This window comes from Lissotriton helveticus, chromosome 11, assembly GCF_964261635.1.
Source record: "Lissotriton helveticus chromosome 11, aLisHel1.1, whole genome shotgun sequence".
NCBI classification, from domain to species: Eukaryota; Metazoa; Chordata; class Amphibia; order Caudata; family Salamandridae; genus Lissotriton; species Lissotriton helveticus.
The window spans coordinates 62517366-62537279 of record NC_136072.1 but is presented as its reverse complement, the minus strand read 5'-3'; the positions used below and the strand labels follow the sequence as shown (position 1 = coordinate 62537279).

The 19914-nt window shown below is 46.7% G+C and overlaps 1 protein-coding gene across 1 annotated transcript in view; it reads left to right on the top strand.

Moving 5' to 3' along the window:
• Window positions 1–1839: 1839 nt before the first annotated feature.
• Window positions 1840–19914, top strand: part of LOC144792883 (paramyosin, short form-like) — a 404104-nt gene continuing 386029 nt past the window's right edge. The window contains exons 1-2 of the mRNA XM_078668089.1: window positions 1840–1942; window positions 2782–2826. The gene's annotated coding sequence lies outside the window, so the exon portion shown is untranslated. The remainder of the gene's footprint in view (window positions 1943–2781; window positions 2827–19914) is intronic.

Below are 19914 nucleotides of genomic sequence, written 5' to 3'. Positions count from 1 at the left end.
TTCTCCTGATCCCTCGTCTCCTGTTATCCAACCATAAAAACACCATGATTTTCCAGTCATCCGTCCTGTCTTTTGCTCCCTGCTTCTTACTGTCATTCCCCTTCATCGCCCTAAGTCTAACTTCAGTCTCCTACCCCTTCTATTTCCCCATCTCCTTTTCCTTGCTCCTCTCACCTTGCTTCATTTACAATCCTGGGTAATTCTCTCAACAGCATTGCTTCGTTCTCACTATTCAGCCTTCCTTTCTCCCTCCTTGTTTAGCTACCTTGCATTGGCTTGCTATTTTTCTCCCTTTTGCCCCCTCTTAGTATCCCTTACTGACCCTACCTCCTGATAAAAAATGTAAATATATAAATGTTTAACCTGTTTATCTTCCTACTCCTGTCTACCAGTGTTCCCTTTCTTGTATTCATTTACTCTTAAAGGCACCAGTGAATAATGCCAGAGGTACTACTTGTGAGAATGGTGATATAGTGAGAAACTAAAATGCTGGATGCCATGCAAGGGCTGACAATAACGAGCCGGCTGGAAATGGGTACACTGGGTGGCCATAATGCACACAGGAGGAAGAAGGGTAAAAGGGTATGTGTAAACCTAGAGACTAAGTATGAGCAGGGTCAAAGCTATGGTGGTTTGAGCAAGAAAGTCTCTAACCATCATTTTCTTTATTTATTTAGGCGTCTTGTGCAGCGCTACATGTCACATTCTTGTCACTTCAGGGTGTGTTATAGTCCAGGAGTGCATAGCACACAGTGGCTCACTTGTCCGTGTTAATAATTCAGTTTGAAATAATCGGGATAACGAAACGATTTGAGCCAGTGCAAATTGGGGAAACAGAAACCTGAGGAAGTTTACACATATTGTCTGAACATGAGAGCACAACCACTTCCATGGAGCAGTTAACATTTGTGTAAATGAACTACACATTTTGAGCATTGAATAAGGCCTTCAGTCAAGCATCATTTCAGGGCTGCCAAGGTACAGTGCATTCACTGATGGACAGCACTGCATAACGACCTATGAAAGATAGCACAGTGCAGGTTATGGAAGTGGTGGGAGTGCAGTCTGCTGGGGGCTGGACAGCCTGCTCCTGTCATTCCTGCTTGACTTTGCACCGCATTTTGAATTATAACATTTTCCATCCCACTATGCAGTTGTTTCTGCTGCATAAGGTCTCGGAGCATTCAGTTCATACCGTCAATTGTGGCAGGGAAGCGTTTGGAGCAAGAAATGCAAGGAGTTAAGGACTATAGTAAATTTTATATATGCGCATAGTCCGCTCTTCAGACAGCTGAGTCTCACTACATAATCATGCATGCCAGCTGGCCCATTTGAGGCAGGAGAATCACGATTTCTGCAGCCAAAAAAAGGCTTTATTTTACCTGTTTCCCGCCTGAAATTGCCTCTGATTCGATATAAATCAATAGGAAAAATACACTCCCCCAATTTTTGGTCAAACTCTCCCATTTGACAGTTTTTAAATGTCATGCATGCACAAGGTAACAAACATGCAGAGCTTCACATTTCAACTGGTACTGCTTAGTGAATAACCTGAAGGACAGTGTCTTTATTACTTGCCTGTGGTGCCTTCTACAGCTCTCCATGTGCTAGAGTTTCCTCTGGCGAAGCCATGCTATTTTAAGGCCTAAAATTCATCATCTTCCAAAGAAGGATCTGGTGCTGAAGGCCTCAAGCAGTGACGCAGGTTCAGACACCAAGCCCCGCCCTCGAAGCCTCTCTTTGCCGGGAGCTCTGTTGATTGGCTGCAAGTGCTGTCGCGTGCGCAGTCTCAAGCAGCCTTCTTCCGCTGAGGCGGTGGGGCTTGTTTTTTCCCCGCTGTGTTGCTTAAAATGGCTGCGTTGTTCTGCCTGGTCCTCACGTTGACGAAGTCCGAAAAAACGTCTGTTGTCCACGCAGTCCGGCCTGGCGGACCGCTCAAGAAGTTTGGTTTTTGAACAATGTATTTTTGGAATGTTCTGGTGGCCGGACTTAAGGGAGGTGGATTATAGCTAGGCTTTCTTATGTGCGACAATTTAAGAGCTTTCACGATAAAAGTGATGTGGTATGAAGGATACCTTAGGGAGGGGTGTCCCTTCAAATCTAGTCAGGCCAGGAGAGCAATGCTACAGTTGACATGATACATTATAAATGCCTTTACAAAATGTCAAAAGTATTTTTTTTCGCGGATGCAGCTTTTGATATACCAATGAGCCTGAGCTGGGGTGTTCTTGATTATGTTTTTGAAGTACAGACTTGGATGAAGCCTGTTATCCATCAAAAACCCAAGGAACTTGGCAAAGGTGACCTGCATTGGGGAAATCTCTAGTGCTGCCAGAAGGGCGAAGCAGGAGAGGCAAAGATGAGGTGCAGAAACTGTCTTGTCTAGGTTAAATTTAAATTGGTTGGTGATCTGTTAGCCAAGCTTCGAATGAGAGGAGGAACGTAGCCAACTGTGAGAAATCTGTCCTTGAGTTCAAACCAAGTACACCTTCAAGAAACGTTTGTAGCATTAGATGTGTAGAGAAGAAAAGGCAATCAAGGTGTACAGTCCAAATGAAAATCCTAGTGTTGAGTGCTGGAGAACTGGTAAACTAGAAGGCTTTGTCTGGATTGTTATCCGCACGTATGCAGCTGACAGAGATACTCACACAGATACTTTGGAGTGTGGCAATGGGGGATTGTTTTGTCCCTTCCTTCTTGACCTTTTTTCGCTTTCTTGCTTCATCCTTTCTTCTAGTCTATTTTCTGTATCTAACTTGGTCTGTTGTCTGATTTCTGTAGGTGTTGGATGTACAGAGCGTCGCAGGACTAGAGTGCTGAGGCAAGGTAAGTCTATTTTATGGATACTTGTTGCATTGTTCTAATTTCAAATTTGTCCCAGGCAGCTACCAAGAGAAAGTGGAACTCATTTTTTTTGCCAAAGACTAAATGGCTTATTTAGAGCCTGGTGGACTATTTCAGTTGTAAGATAGAGCCATATTTTTTTACCACATAAAGTGAACCTTGATATTAATGTCTTAATTGCGTCTTGTCTTTCCCTATCCCTGTCCTCGTTACTCATGTGACAGTGCACACTTACTCTGTTCTTGTAACATTGGCATGGTAACTGTGCTAAGTGACAGTTGTAAATGAATTTTGTGGAGATGGGTGGAGAGTTAAGTTGAATGTACGCCTTGTGCTCCTACTAAAGACCTCCAGGGCCAACACAGGCATTTTCTGGTGATTAGCGTGGGACTGTGTTATGCCTTCTGCCATTGTTATACATTACTTCACTCAAATCAAATCAAAAGATCTGTATTCTGCTAAATATGTCCATAAAAGAGAAGACAAAATAAAACTTACCTTTCGTACATGTAAATACTAAAAAAGTGTAAAAACAGTAAAGTGCAGTCAGTTGATATAGCATTACTAAAGGACAAGGGAACCCTCTAGGTAAGCAAGGACCTGGGGTATCAATTAAGCAAATAACAACGGTCCTTGACAAGGAGAAATAACACTTCCAATAATTATAGGCCACAATATGCACTATAATGAACAAGTAGTCCAGCCGGACTATAGAATTTATTCGATAGTTAAATAGGTTAAATCCAACAAAACAACAATAAAGCAGTGGGACACAGTCCTGTATTCACAGTGCTACACAAACAGTACACAGTACACTTAACTAGGGTATTTCAGGCATTTACAGGAACAGGAGCAAAAAGGTAATTTTACAATATATTTGCTTCACATATGTGGAAAACACATGATTTTTTGGCACATCATAGTGAACTAGTGTTTAAACCCCATATTATGTCGACGGCGTTTCGATCCAATTATTAATAATGGATCATCATCAGGACATTCATTGATTGCCTGAATTTAAAGGCCTGTATTGACAGGAAGGAAGGGGAGGGAACATATAACAAATAATTAATGAACTGTATTACTCATAGAACAGTTTAAATGCATTCTCATACCATGCTTGGGGTGCTATTGGTCATCCATGTGAAAGGTGTCAGGCAACCTGTGCCAAGCATCCACGGCGCATTAGTGATCAAAACATGCCACGATGGTAATTCGGGTCGTGAACAGCGCGCATTTCTTATCGGTGCCTAAAGCATGCCGAGGTGGTACATATCAGAATTGTGGAAAGTGATGGGCCGCCAATGCAATTAACGCTTTTGTGCATCGGGTTACTAGTGAGAATATACAGGAGTGGTTTAATTACATAAGCGAGATGGCACTTCAGAATCAGAAGTAGTCGGGCTTCCAGTTGTGGAGCCTGGGAAGGGTCGGGCTGAGGATTCAATTCGGCTGGCCGGAGGGTAGGCGTGTGGTGCCTACGGGTGGTAAAGCCATAGTTAGCCGGGGCTAGCTTATGTGACTAGCGGTAAGCTGAAGGATATTAGTTGGCGTGGCTTACCTCGTAATTTACGTTTAACACGTTGCCTAGAGGAGTTGACCCACAACAAGGGTGTTTGGTAGGAGGGCTGGTGATGAATGAGGCGGATAATGCCTGCGGGGAGCGTACAAAAGTCGAATCAAAATAGGCACAGCTCCTACGTAATTGGTGAAATTATACGAGCTACTTGGGTGAAGGGCTTACCTCGCGATAAGGTTAACCAGGAAACCGAAAGGGATAAGGAATAACGCGCTGCCGGTGATTCATTTACCGGTATTGGATGCAGTCAAGATTGTAGATCCCGGTGAGGGTACCTAAAGTCGGGATTAATTATTAATTTTATCATGCGTGCCAGGGTGCACTGAACAGGCGGTTTGTTACGCCTTGTCAAACCGGGCTGCTTACCTACGGAATCGATGATTCCAAGCCCCTGCTACGGAGCGTGGTAGCCTGTAGTAGGGCTCCTGTGGAGAGATTGGAATACCGTATAAGCTCCACATAAGGCCATAGTCCGCGATCTTAACCCAAGGGAAGGAAGGAGATTAACCGCTTACCTGAAGTTCACAGTGGAACTACCAGAACCGTCCCGGTGCACAGTCGCGCCGTGGAACGCCAGTGTGTGGGCGTGCTTGGTAGAAGTCAGCGCGCCGGCCATATTGGGGTGTGGAATTGGCGCAGTATGGCGGCCATGTTGGTGGGGGCAGCAGCCAGAATGTGGCAGACATATTGGAAGGGTTATAAAGATAGTCACAAGCAGTGCTATAAAGGGGTGAAGGGATTATATAAGTGAAGTGGAAAATTCTAAAAAGCATGCAGGTGACTTGAATGACATTATAAAACCAGTAAGTCGAAAGGTTTCAATTTACGCAAGCAATTGGTAGGTTTACATTATCACAGAAGTGAGGTCCAAACATTAATTCCGAGACTAAGCAACTGATTTTCACAAGAGGGAGGTCCAGTCCTCATTACGATTAAGTCCACTTCGTATACTATCCAGAAGTAGGATCATTTTGAGTTCTTCTTTGTTAAGCAAGAGTCCAATGTCACCTCCACGGGGTGGCAGCTTCACGGATTTAAGGACAGTCCATTTCAAATCATTGTCTGTGTGTCCTTTGTCGGTGAAGTGATCCACCAATGGGGCGTTGGGAGTTTTACAGCAAATACGACTGCGGTGTTGGCAAATCCTTGTCTTGATTTTTTGCCTCGTTTGTCCCACGTTTAATAATTTGCAAGGGCAGTGGATCAAATAAATTACATCACTACTATTGCAGTTAGTAAATTTTTTACATTGGATAGTAACTTTGTCAAATATAAAAGACTTGCCTTTAATGGTAAACTCACATACTTTACATGAACCGCATTTAGCATGTCCCACTAGTGGTGTTTGGGTCCATAGGGAGTCTATTGTGCTCAAAGTCGGGGGGATGGGAAGAGCAGCTCTGACCAGGTGATCTTTAAGGTTAGAACTCTTTTTGAAAGCAAACAAGGGGCGGTCATAATACAGGGCACCTGCGCTCAAAGTAGGCCAGTGTCTAAGTATGCTTTTTTTCAATTCATTGGACACAGGCGAGAACGTCTTAATCGTAATGAGGACTGGACCTCACTCTTGTGAAAATCAGTTGCTTAGTCTCGGAATTAATGTTTGGACCTCACTTCTGTGATAATGTAAACCTACCAATTGCTTGCGTAAATTTAATCCTTTCGACTTACTGGTTTTATAATGTCATTCAAGTCACCTGCATGCTTTTTAGAATTTTCCACTTCACTTATATAATCCCGTCACCCCTTTATAGCACTGCTTGTGACTATCTTTATAACCCTTCCAATATGTCTGCCACATTCTACCTGCTGCCCCCACCAACATGGCCGCCATACTGCGCCAATTTCCCACCCCAATATGGCCGGCGCGCTGACTTCTACCAAGCCCGCCCACACACTGGCGTTCCATGGCGCGACTGTGCACCGGGACGGTTCTGGTAGTTCCACTGTGAGCTTCAGGTAAGCGGTTAATCTCCTTCCTTCCCTTGGGTTAAGATCGCGGACTATGGCCTTATGTGGAGCTTATACGGTATTCCAATCTCTCCACAGGAGCCCTACTACAGGCTACCACGCTCCGTAGCAGGGGCTTGGAATCATCGATTCCGTAGGTAAGCAGCCCGGTTTGACAAGGCGTAACAAACCGCCCGTTCAGTGCACCCTGGCACGCATGATAAAATTAATAATTAATCCCGACTTTAGGTACCCTCACCGGGATCTACAATCTTGACTGCATCCAATACCGGTAAATGAATCACCGGCAGCGCGTTATTCCTTATCCCTTTCGGTTTCCTGGTTAACCTTATCGCGAGGTAAGCCCTTCACCCAAGTAGCTCGTATAATTTCACCAATTACGTAGGAGCTGTGCCTATTTTGATTCGACTTTTGTACGCTCCCCGCAGGCATTATCCGCCTCATTCATCACCAGGCCTCCTACCAACCACCCTTGTTGTGGGTTAACTCCTCTAGTCAACGTGTTAAACTTAAATTACGAGGTAAGCCACTCCAACTAATATCCATCAGCTTACCGCTAGTCACATAAGCTAGCCCCGGCTAACTATGGCTTTACCACCCGTAGGCATCACACGCCTACCCTCCGGCCAGCCGAATTGAATCCTCAGCCTGACCCTTCCCAGGCTCCACAACTGGAAGCCCGACTACTTCTGATTCTGAAGTGCCATCTCGCTTATGTAATTAAACCACTCCTGTATATTCTCACTAGTAACCCGATGCACAAAAGCGTTAATTGCATTGGCGGCCCATCACTTTCCACAATTCTGATATGTACCACCTCGGCATGCTTTAGGCACCGATAAGAAATGCGCGCTGTTCACGACACGAATTACCATCGTGGCATGTTTTGATCACTAATGCGGCGTGGATGCTTGGCACAGGTTGCCTGACACCTTTCACATGGATGACCAATAGCACCCCAAGCATGGTATGAGAATGCATTTAAACTGTTCTATGAGTAATACAGTTGATTAATTATTTGTTATATGTTCCCTTCCCTTCCTTCCTGTCAATACAGGCCTTTAAATTCAGGCAATCAATGAATGTCCTGATGATGATCCATTATTAATAATTGGATCGAAACGCCGTCGACATAATATGGGGTTTAAACACTAGTTCACTATGATGTGCCAAAAAATCATGTGTTTTCCACATATGTGAAGCAAATATATTGTAAAATTACCTTTTTGCTCCTGTTCCTGTAAATGCCTGAAATACCCTAGTTAAGTGTACTGTGTACTGTTTGTGTAGCACTGTGGATACAGGACTGTGTCCCACTGCTTTATTGTTGTTTTGTTGGATTTAACCTATTTAACTATCGAATAAATTCTATAGTCCGGCTGGACTACTTGTTCATTATAGTGCATATTGTGGCCTATAATTATTGGAAGTGTTATTTCTCCTTGTCAAGGACCGTTGTCTTTTGCTTAAATGTCAGTTGATATAGCAGCATTATCAAACGGATTGGCATGCAGATATGAATCGGCTAACAAATGCTCCTTGAGCTTTACAATAGAAGAAGATTCCTTGATTCAAAACAGCAAGAGAAGATATGATAAAAACAAAGGGGCAGATTTACAATAAACTAATGCAATGCGGCGTGTTAGTTTTGAAGCACAGGGATGCAACATATTTACTACAAGATGTCGCATCTCTGTGCTTCTCCTTAAGCTGGTGCACAAACTGCTACAATGTGCCAACACAAGCACCCTTGCGCCATGGTGCAAGGATGCCTGCGTCTCAGGGATGACTGTTCATGTGCAGGAACTTCTAAGTGTGCTGCATTGGCACAAAAAGAACTTGTAAAACGTAATTGATTTAAAGGATTGTTTATGTAAGGAAGAGACACCATCCTGTACATGAACAATCATTAGAGGTCATTTCCATGTTCTATGTGTGCTGCAGAATGCAGCACGCATAGAAAGAGGAAAAAAACAAGGGGAATGAATACATTTCTCCTCGTTGCGCCTCCCTACGCCTCCCTGGGGAGGCGTAGCATTCTGACGCACTTCCAGATTTAAGATTTCTTGTAAATCTGTAAATGTGTCTGGTTCAATGGGTATTGCATGGGAAGACCCACAGCAACACCCATGGAACGCCCATTTCACACAAAGTGCTGTGTGTAAAGGGGCCGTATTTACAAGGACAGGAAAATCCATGCAGGGTGGCTTTTTCTGTCCTTTTAAATTTGGGGCAGAAAAATGCGCTGCCGGTGCGTTACAAAAAGTGACACACTGGCAGCGCAAGGGACTCGTAAATCTGCCACAAAGAATTGATACAGATATATACAAAACCAATACAAAATGTATAAAGTGCAGTGCCATCGGCTCAGGGTTGATTGTCTTGTTATACCAAAGAAGACAGCTGAATATCCCAGCTAATTGTTGCTGGCCACACATAGTCGTACATGCCCAAAGAAAACTGCACACTCTTAGAGATGAGTAAGCACATTCTTAGAGATGAGTGTGCAGCCCCAGAGGTAGTTATTCAAATTTAGAGATTACCATTCATGAATAGAGGACCCAGAGGTGACTGTACAGGGCCAGGTATGTTTTCCTGGTTTTCCAGGGCCAAAGGTCAGAAAAGTTTGTGAAGGAGACACATATATATGGACAATTGCATAAGGACCTTTCTTGGCCTCAGATAAGCCTCTGTGAAGTCTATAGAAGGTGACGCCTATCGAGCTTCCAATTATCACTAAAGAAACTTGTACACATCAGACTCTCTGAGTGCCCCCTAAGGAGGCCCTCTAGTGTGGAGAAATGTTTCTCTTTAACAAGTTCTGCATCTCACCCAGAATAGACGGTCTTGGCAGTTGGTTCTATGACATCTACTTGGCTTTAGAGATGTATTGTAAAATGTTTGTGGGTAGCTCCTTTAAATTGCTGCTTTAGGTCCATACATGAGGTTAGTATGCATCTTTAGATACAGTCCCCCACATGTTTGTACATATTTTGGAGGCTATCTATGTGTTGTACTTTTGTTATACATTTACTGTAGTTGAAAAATAAAGGAGGGAAAGAATCAAAAGCATCTCATTTTACACAGTGGAGAGAATTCCTCATTTTTAACAAAGTAATATAAGCCCTGATTCCGATTTTAACCCACCATATAAATAATTATACCCTAGGGTATGTTACAAGAATCTGGTTAATATGATGTGGATCAGTGGCGTAACAAAGGCAGTGCATGGAGGGGGCGAGCGCCTCGGGACTTCCTCAAGGCAGAGCCCTTGCCTGAGAGCTCCAGAGTAAGTCGGTAAGGGGGCCCTTCATGTACTTTGCCTGGGGGCCCCCCTCCAGTTTCGTTACGCCATTATGGTGCATTTTTGTGCTTACCACACCAAAATCTGCATGGTATGGTGGTATGGTAAATATCGTACACTTTTCCCCTCTTACATTCCAGCAGGTTTTACTTGCCGAAATGTAACGAAGTGAAGAAATTGAACGCACTCAGTAATTACCGAATGCAGTGAATATCACCCAACGTGTAATTAGACCCCTCGGCAAACAGCGGTTTAAGAAGGGGTCGAAAAACACTGAACTACTCATAATCATGGCCCCTGTGCTTTCTACACTCACGGAACATGATTCGTCTTTTTTAGGTCCAGCATCAGTGTGCATGCGCTGTCTGCAAGACCTCTTGTCTTCAATCCAAACCATGTATTTCCCGCCTCCTGCTTGCCATAGGTTCAGTCCACTGTTGCTCTTCTTGCCTACCTCCTAACTCGTTGGCTCAGCCGATACCTCACTTCCGTTTAAGGCTTAGGAGCACTGGTCAAGCACAGGTTTCTTGTGCATGCATCCATATCTAACCTTTGAGAGTACTCCTTTTTAAATATTGCTTTCTGCCCGTTGCAGACTTTTATTGGCATCACCACTATATCTGCTTTGTAATTATTCATTTCCGCTGCCAGGGAGTGTCTTGCAGGAACAGACAGCTATATGCATTTGCGCCATGTTTTATGTTTCAGCATGGCACTCGATTTTCTCTTGCACCACTTCTGCTTGTGTTATTTTCGGTTGTATCGCTCACTTGTGTTTCTGGTAACTGCGGTAATTTCGGTAGTCAAGAACTGAAAATTATACAATATAAATAATACAATGAAGTTGGTGACTCATTTTACTGCATGATAAAAGCGAACGATTCAAAGCCGAGGGCAGAAGGCAGCTTGCGGGTATTACTCGCGCTAAGTTATATAGAGCACTGCAGACAATAATGCATGTCTTTGTTCTAAGTAAATATCATAAATGCACACGTCCGTCTTGGCCTCAGTGCTGCAGCTAACCATGTAAAACACATAGTTGAGGCAGCATACACAGAACCTTCGGCATATACATTGACAAACGCACGTCAAAACATTAAGAACAGTGCATGATGAAAAATGGAAACCCATGATTGAAATTTTATGTTGAGCCGCTGCCTAGCAATTATGAACTAACCCTGGGCGTAGTTTGCATAATAGCACTACGCGTAGCTATGCGAAGTTCACTTCGCACGCTACGCGAACTGCGTAGTGCGGTAGTGAAATGCTGTTCGCACTGATTGCACAGTGCCAGATGCTTGTCCGCACTGTGCAATCATTGCAAATGGTATCTTGCACAGTACAAGCGGTTGTTTTCTGCCCCTCGTGTAGATTTGTACTCGAGCGGCAGCTTTCTCAACACAGACTGGCATACCCGATCACTCGCAATGAGAAACCTGACCTCCCTGTGTTGAGAATCTCGCTGGGAGGTTTATTTTAAACGCTCGCGATCGGCAACTTGATGTTGCTGATCGGGAACGAGGAAAAAGTCTAGCCAGGATGTTGATTTTGCTCGCTCGCGGTCGCCAACTTGGCGTTAAGGACCGCGAACAAGCAAAAAATGCCTGCTACGTGTTTTTGCACTGTGCTATGTGCAATTCGCGTAGCGTGTAGTAGCGCAAACTGGGCACGCTCCGCGAGCGTAGCGTAGTACTACGCCCAGGGTCATGATGAACCATTTTCTTAGAAACAGACATGGAAATAAACAGTACATAGAGCACACATATTTATCAAGAAAGCTGTGTTGTGAGAGTTTCCTATGAGCTTTGCTCTCAGCTTAAAGTCTAAGTGAAGGTTTTGCTTCGTCTATCATTTTATGCATTTTGTTTTCCTTTATAATAATACTTTATCGATGAAATTTTCTGCTGAATTCACTGGAGTAGCGGGGGTGGTGGTTTCTCCCATCTCCTAACCGCTCTTACATGCGGCAGTGGTGGTTTCCTCCCCCCCCCTTTTCTTACGGCTGCAGCGTGGCGGCAAGTGCAGGGGCCAAAGGTCTGGCTATGCCACTGGCTGAATTTACCTCACCTTTAAATACATTTTAATTACCGTCTCTGAAAATATTTAATTTCACATCGACTGGTGAGCTAATATGATTTAGATTGTCGTTATTTGCTTTAAATACTTTACAGCTGAAATATGGATCAGCATCCAAATTTACTTCACTCTTCTGCAGTATTGCACCAAATTACAAACGTCTGCAATCATCGCCTGATGTGCAGTAAGTGAAAGTTTTGACACCAGCACCAAAAAATTCTTTAAAAATTAGATATATTATGGGTTTATAGCTCATTTTCCAAACATATTGGTTTACATTTGTATATTTCTCATACGTTTCTTCCTTTACCTAAATAAACGCAAGGCCCTGCCCTGGCTACCTAACACAAGGAGACCCTCCTGCATTACACAGTGCATTGGACTATATATAGTACTAGACTAAATTCGCTATAATTCATATTTAAGTTGTGCAACCAAAATACAACACGTATATCAAAATAATCCCACTTCCTAACCACCCCCCCTTTGAAAAGAACCCGCTTAGATGGACGTTCCTTCTTGATGTAAAGTTGTAAATGGTGGAACACCCTACCTGATAAAAAAAGGATATTCAGCAAATACCTACACTATCACAGCACTGCTACAAATTGACTACATATCATACTCAGGTTGTTGAAAAGATATATGTGCATGCTGAAAAGGACACTAAATATAACAATAGCTGTGAATCAAAGCTTGACCAGTACCAAGCAGTAAAGGCCTAAATCATAGTTAGTTCTCATAACATGCTGTTTACCACAAACAATAGCTGATAAGAAAAAAATGGATACAAAAGCGAGAAGCAGTAAGTGGATAAAAAAGAAACACATTTGTAACCACTATACATGTGGTACACATCACTAAAATACCAATGCAACCTGTCCTGTGGATCCTCCCACAAAACATTCAAAATACAACAGCCTCCTGCCTGCTGATCACTATAGTGATCATTGGAATGTAATGCACCATTCCTTAAAGACTTCAATCATACATCTTGACCACTGCAATCTTATGTGTTTTGTCTTGCACATAAAAAACCCCACAATCCCTGGATTTCACTCTGCTCCCAAGAATATTAGGTGCCTGTTAAATCTGGGGGTCTATAATTGGCAGAGGTAAGTACCTTAGACCAAGTAGGGACCCTTGCTTCTAGTCAGGGTGAAGAAATTACACACAGAAGATAACCCCTGCTCACCCTCTAGGTAGCTTGGCACGAGCAGACAGGCTTACCCCTAAGGCAATGTGTATAATAAATGCACTTAACACAACAATAATCCCCAATCCACCACAAACTGAGACCACACAAGTAAGTATATATAAAAAATATAACTTTATCTAGTTGCAGCAGTAAAAATCAACAGTACACGATAATTACTTCTTTAGGAAAATGTTGCACTTAATCTCAATGGTTGCACTTGCATTTAGGAAGTTCTTATGTAAAAGTCTCAAGTCTCTTTAAAATCGGTAGAAATCTAATACCCTCGACTTAGGCTCTAATTAGCTCATCAAACGATTTACTAACGTAATGCCAGCGGTTTATGCACTTTAAAACTCAGCCCCTCAGGCTGACTAGCCCCAAACAATACCAGCGCTTCTCACCGATGACTTCGGCGCCTTCGCGCCAAGCAGAGCAGACTTTGTTCCGCCCCGGCCGGTCCCGGCTGCTCTCCGCCCGCTCTCAGCACTTCCAAGGAGTGGCGGGGAGCAAGCACAGGGCTTCGTGCAGCGACTCAGGCCAGGGTCAGGGGGGCACTCACGGCGCTCCCTCGGCGAGGTCGGGTCAGTTTTCCCCGGCTTTGGCGGTGCAAAACGGCTCTCTGAAAGGTCCCGTTCACGTGGACCAATCCGGTCGCGGCACACAGGCGAGCCTCCACAGATGCCCGGGAGTCAGCCAATGATAGCGCGGCTCCCGGGACAAGCCCTCAATACTGTAGACGCCGGCGGCCAACCAGGACACGGCTCCGGTGATGATGCGGCGGCGCTAGGCCAATCCTAGCGCGGCGTTTGCTGAGGGGGCTCGTTCCTTTGGACCAATGGGAGCGTGGCGGCTTCGTTCTTCGCTACCGCAGCTCCGGTCAGGGACGGCAAGTTCGGAGGGTGTTTCCGGCCCCCGGGCCGCGGCGATGATCAGGCGTCAAGGGATTTACAAGGGCACAGGTCACAACAAGATCGCCCTCACAGCCACAGGATCGTTTTCGGTCAGAGCTCACGACGGGAGACACCACGGACCCCCGCCTTTCACAGAGTATGTGCCGATGAGCACACCGATCTCTGCCCACGGCCAGCAGCTGGGCATAAATCCTGCAGTCAGTCAAAACAGCACGATCTTCACAGCGTCTTAGGGTTTCTTTAGTAACCTTTTAACCCTGGGTTCCAGGAACAGGAGGCCAGCTCTTCTCAGGCCCTTGGAGATTCAAGTTGAAGACACAGCACACAGCAAAGTCTTTTGGGTTCAAGCAGGCAGAGTCACAGCACACAGCAAAGTCCCTTTCTTCTTCTCAGCTTTTAGTTGAACAGTAGAACAGGTCAGCCCTTAGAGCACACAGCAAGGCAATCTTCCTTCAGTTCTCCAGCAGTCCTTCTTCCAGCAGAGGTTCCTCTTGATTGTAGAATCTAATTTTCTGTTGTCAGGGGTCCTTCTCTTATACCCCTAAAAGTCTTTGAAGTCTTTGTGCAAGTGGGCCCTGAGCCCGGTCTAAACCAGTTCTGGGTGTTGCTGGAGCACTGGGGCTTACCTGGCTTCCTTCTTTCTTTCAGTATCAGGGACAGAGGTGACAGTCGCCCAGCGGGAGGTGGAGCCAGCATTGTGGTCAGGCAGGCACAGCCCTATTCACTCCCAGGTGCTATCTCCTCCCACTTCCCTGGCAGCAGATGCATCCTTTCATCCACGGGCTGACTCAGACAACCTCCTGGGGGCTCTGCAGCCCCTGTCACCCTCAAACCAGACAGTCAATCCACAAGCAGGCCCAGGCACACAGAAAGGTTAGACAAGAGAACAGCCACTTTCTAAAAGTGCTATTCTCAAACACAGGATTTAAAAACAACCTTTACTAAAAGATGTGTTATTAAATTCTGAGTTCAGGGATATCAATCACTTATGTCCCATCTTGTTCCTATGAGAAGATAGGCTGGTATCCATTGGGACCAGCCTCCCCCATGTTATTCTATGGAGCAAGATAACCTTACAGCAGTGAGCACACAAAATGGCTGCTGCTCGCTACCAGAGCATGTGACCTGCACTAGTACATGCTCTACCTTATCCATACACTGCACCCTGCCCAGGGGGGTACCTTGAGCCTTCCATAGGGGTGACTGATGTGCACAGACAGGGAAGGGTTAGGCCCAGCCAGTGGGGACACTGGTCAGGCGGACATGGCAGTCCACTGACTGCACACAGGCACTGCGCTGGCAGGCCTGAGACACCATTTTAGGGCTACTCATGTGGGTGGCGCAATCTGCGCTGCAGGCCCACTAGTAGCATCTGTCATCACCATCCCTGGCACACACAGTGCACTTTACTAGGGACTTCATGGTGATACAAATATGCCAATCAGGTATACCCAATCAATATGACAATTTACATAGGGAGCACTTACACTCTGGCACTGATCAGCAGTGGCAGAGTGTCCAAAGCATCTAAACCAGCAAAAACGAAATCCAGCACAGCATCAAAAATACAGGAGGCAGAGGCAAAAAGATGGGGGAAAACCACGCCAAGGGTGTCAGGTCTAACACGTGTCCCCTCCAGCGGAAAGTGGGGAGAACTACCCGACCTCTTGGGAGTCCTCATCACTAAGGTGGAAGAATCTGGACAGACCATCAGCATTGGCGTGTTCTGTACCAGGTCTGTGCTCCACCGTAAAGTCCATCCCCTGTAGGAAAATGGACCACCTCAACAGTTTTGGATTCTCACCCCTCATCTGCATTAACCATCTGAGGGGCCTGTGGTCGGTCTGAACACGGAACACGGAACACGGAAGTGAGTCCCAAACAGGTAGGGCCTCAACTTCTTCAGAGCCCAGACCACAGCGAAAGCTTCCCTTTCAATCGCACTCCATCTCTGTTCCCTGGGGAGTAGCCTCCTACTAATGAAAGCCACTGGTTGGTCTCCGCCCTCATCGTTGATTTGTGAGAGTACTGCTCCCATGCCTTGCTCTGAAGCGTCAGTTTGCACAATGAACTCACTGGAAAAGTCAGGTGCCTTAAGCACCGGTGCTGTGCACATGGCAGTTTTGAGGGCGTCAAAAGCAGTTCGGTCCAATTCACTTTCCTGGGCTGATTTCTAGATGTCAGCTCTCTCAAATGGGCCACAATGGTGCCATAACCTTTGACAAACCGTTTGTAATACCCGGTGAGACCTAGAAAGGCTCTCACCTCAGTCTGGGTCTTGGGGGGTTCCCAAGCCAGAATGGTATCAATCTTCGCCTGTAGGGGCGCCACCTGGCCGCTCCCCACCTGGTGTCCCAAGTACACCACTGATCCCTGCCCTATCTGGCACTTACTGGCCTTGATAGTGAGGCCTGCCTTCTGCAGAGCCTTCAACACTTCACAGAGGTGTTGCAGGTGTTCCTCCCAAGTGGAGCTGAACACAGCAATGTCATCCAGGTATGCTGCGCTGAATTCCTCCAGCCCTGCTAATACCCGGTTGACCAGTCTCTGGAAGGTTGCAGGGGCATTTTTCAACCCAAAGGGCATGACACGAAACTGGAAGTGCCCCTCTGGCGTTGAAAATGCTGACCTCTCCTTGGCCCCCTCAGTTAAGGCAATCTGCCAGTACCCTGAAGTCAAATCAAAGGTGCTGAGGTACTGGGCAGCTCCCAACCGATCCACCAGCTCATCAGCTCTGGGGATGGGGTGCGCGTCAGTCTTGGTGACCGCATTAAGCCCACGGTAGTCCACGGAGAACCGGAGTTCTGGGGGCCCACCGAGGGTAGCAGCTTTCTTAGGCACTAAGACCACTGGGCTAGCCCAGGGGCTGCTGGAGGGCTCAATTACCCCTAGTGCCAACATCTTGGAAACTTCTTCCTTGATGCGAGCTCTGACCTTGTCCGCCACCCTGTAAAACTTCTGTTTCACAGGCAGACTATCTCCAGTGTCCACATCGTGGACGCACCAGTTGGTGACACCTGGGGTCAGGGAGAACAGGGGGGGGAACTGACTCAAGACCTGGCGACAGTCCTTCTGCTGCTCTGGGGTCAGGGTGGGCGAGAGGACCACACCATCCACTGACCCATCTTGCTCCTTGGCTGCCAGGAGGTCAGGGAGAGGATCACTATCCTCCTCCCCTCCAGCATCTGTAGCCATGAGCATAGTCACTTCAGACCTCTCAAAGTGGGGTTTGAGGCGGTTCATGTGCACTCTCAGGGGCTGCCTGGGAGTCTTCAGGTTAACCAAGTAGGTAACTTCGCTCTTGCGCTCTACCACCTCATATGGCCCGGTCCACTTGTCACGGAGCGCACAAGGCTCCACCGGCGCCATTACCCACACTTTCTGACCAGGGTGGAACTCAACCAGAGAAGTGTTCTGGTCATACCATCTCTTCATCTCCTCCTGGCTAGCCTCCAGGTTCTCTTGAGCGAGCTTGCTGAAGCGCTTGGTCTGGTTACGAATGGCCAGCACATAGCTGAACAAATCCTGAGGTGTTTTCCCACGGGATTTCTCCCACCCCTCCTTCACCAAAGTGAGAGGTCCTCTGACAGGGTGGCCATACAGCAACTCAAAGGGACTGAACCCTAAGGATTTTTGGGGCACCTCCCTGTAGGCAAACAACAGGCATGGTAACAAGACGTCCCATTTCCGCCTCATGGGCTCTTCCAGGCCCATATTCATGCCTTTGAGGGTGCGGTTGAATCTTTCAACCAAGCCATTTCCTTGAGGGTGTTAAGGAGTGGTGAACTTGTATGTCACCCCACACTCCTCCCACAGAGACTTCATGTATCTAGAGATGAAGTTTGTACCCCTGTCAGAGACCACCTCTCTGGGGAACCCCACACGGGAAAAGATCCCCATTAAGGCACGGCCCACCACGGGGGCTGTGACTGTCCTGAGAGGGACTGCTTCCGGGTACCGGGTGGCATGGTCCACCAAGACCAGGATAAACCTGTTGCCTAGGGCTGTCTTGGGGTCCAGGGGTGCTCACCACAGGAAAGGGTTGGAGGGGTGCCACGCACTTCCCTCCGCTCTTGCCACTGGCCTGACAAGTTTGGCAAGACTTACAAAAGGCAGAGACGTGCTTCTTCATCTGGGGCCAGTAGAAATGGGTGACAAGCCTGTGATAGGTCTTGTCTTGCCCCAGATGTCCTGCGAGAGGCACGTCATGAGCCAGGCCCATTAGGAAGTTCCTGAAGCGCTCGGGTACCACCAGCACACGGGCTGCACCGGGCTCAGCGAACTTAGGCTCACTATAAAGTAAGTCATCCTCCCAGTAAAACAAATGTTCCTTGGACCCCAGGCCTGCTGCCTTCTGCCACACACCAATGAGAGAAGGGCACTCCTTCTGAGCCTGGCAGAATTCCTCCCTGGAGGGACCACCATCTTGCTGCCACTGGGACAGCTCAGGCAATTCTCCCAGTTCGGCCACCTGCTCCCCTGTAGGTTCCAGGGCATCCCCCTCAGGTTCTGCTTCCTCCTGGACCGTGGGAACGGTGGGGGCTGGTTTCCCGCGCCCTCTACCCCTTCCTCTCTTGGCAGGTCCCTGGGCCATTGTTCGAGGCTCCAGTTCTGCTAATCCACCCTTACTGGCTGCCATTGCACGGGTGGTCACACAGATCCATGCAGGCAAACCCAACATTTCCAAATGAGTTCTGTGCTCCACCTCTTTCCATGGTGAGCTCTCCAGGTCATTACCTAATAGACAATCTACAGGCAAGGCATCACTTACAACAACTTCCAAAATACCAGAGACTCCTCCCCATTCAAATGGAACACGTGCCAACTTGCAGAGGCGCACTGAACTGTCAGATGCCACCACAGGTCGGACTACCTTGGGAATGATTTGCTCTTCAGACACCCACTGACACCTGACAGATGTCACGCTGGGATGTATGACGATACAACGCACACTTTTACAACGCATACCTTTACAACGCATTTTTTACACCGCAACATCCATTACAACGCACACCATTACAACGCATACCATTACAACGAATTCTTAGACACTACCTTTACAACGCATTCCACTACAACGCATACTACATTTACAACGCATACCATTACAACGCATTACATTACATTGCATATAAGGTAAGTGTTGGATAGTGTAGGGGTTAAAATTACTATTCTAACTCCAGGGGGTGCAACAGTAGGGAAAGGTTTGGATAGTGTAGGGGTTAAAATTACTATTCTAACTCCAGGGGGTGCAACAGTAGGGTAAGTGTTGGTGGTAAGTTTTGCGTTGTAATGGTATGCGTTGTAATGACTGCGTTGTAATGGTATGCGTTGTAGTGGTGTGCGTTGAAGTGTCATGCGTTGTAATGACTGCGTTGTAAATGTATGCGTTGTAATAGATTTTGCGTTGTAAAAGTTTCGTTGTAATGGTAGTGCGTTGTAAACATTGCGTTGTAAACGTTGTATACCGTCACGCTGGCCCCTGTGTCTCTCAGAGCCTCTATTTCCTTTCCATTGATGGTCACCTTCTGCCCATATTTTTTAGTGTTTTGGGGTAGCAAGGTTTCCTGGGCCATCTCTTGGTCTCCTAAAGAGACAAGGGTCATCACTGCTAACCCCTCCTCCCCACTGGAAATCAAATCCCCTCCCAAAGCTACACTGGCTAACCCCGGGGTTGGAGCACCAGTGGGCGCTGAGGTTTTCTTTGGACATTTGGGGGCAATGTGCCCCACCTCCCTACATGCATAGCAAGTAGGTGGGGACCTGTTGTCCTGCTTGCCCTTAAGGGGCCAGGACTTCTTAGGCTTGGGGGGTTGAGACTCCTTCTCCTGGGAACTATTTTGGGACCCTGTAGAAGACTCCTTTTGATTACCCTTGTCCCCCCCACTCTTCTGCTGGGGACCCTCTCCACCTTTGGCTGGGGTACTTACCACCCCCTTGTGGACCCTGGTGCTAGTCCAGCGGTCCGCCTCTTTAGCAAGCTCACTGGGATCAGTTAACTTGCTATCTAAAAGATGCTGGCGCAGCTCTG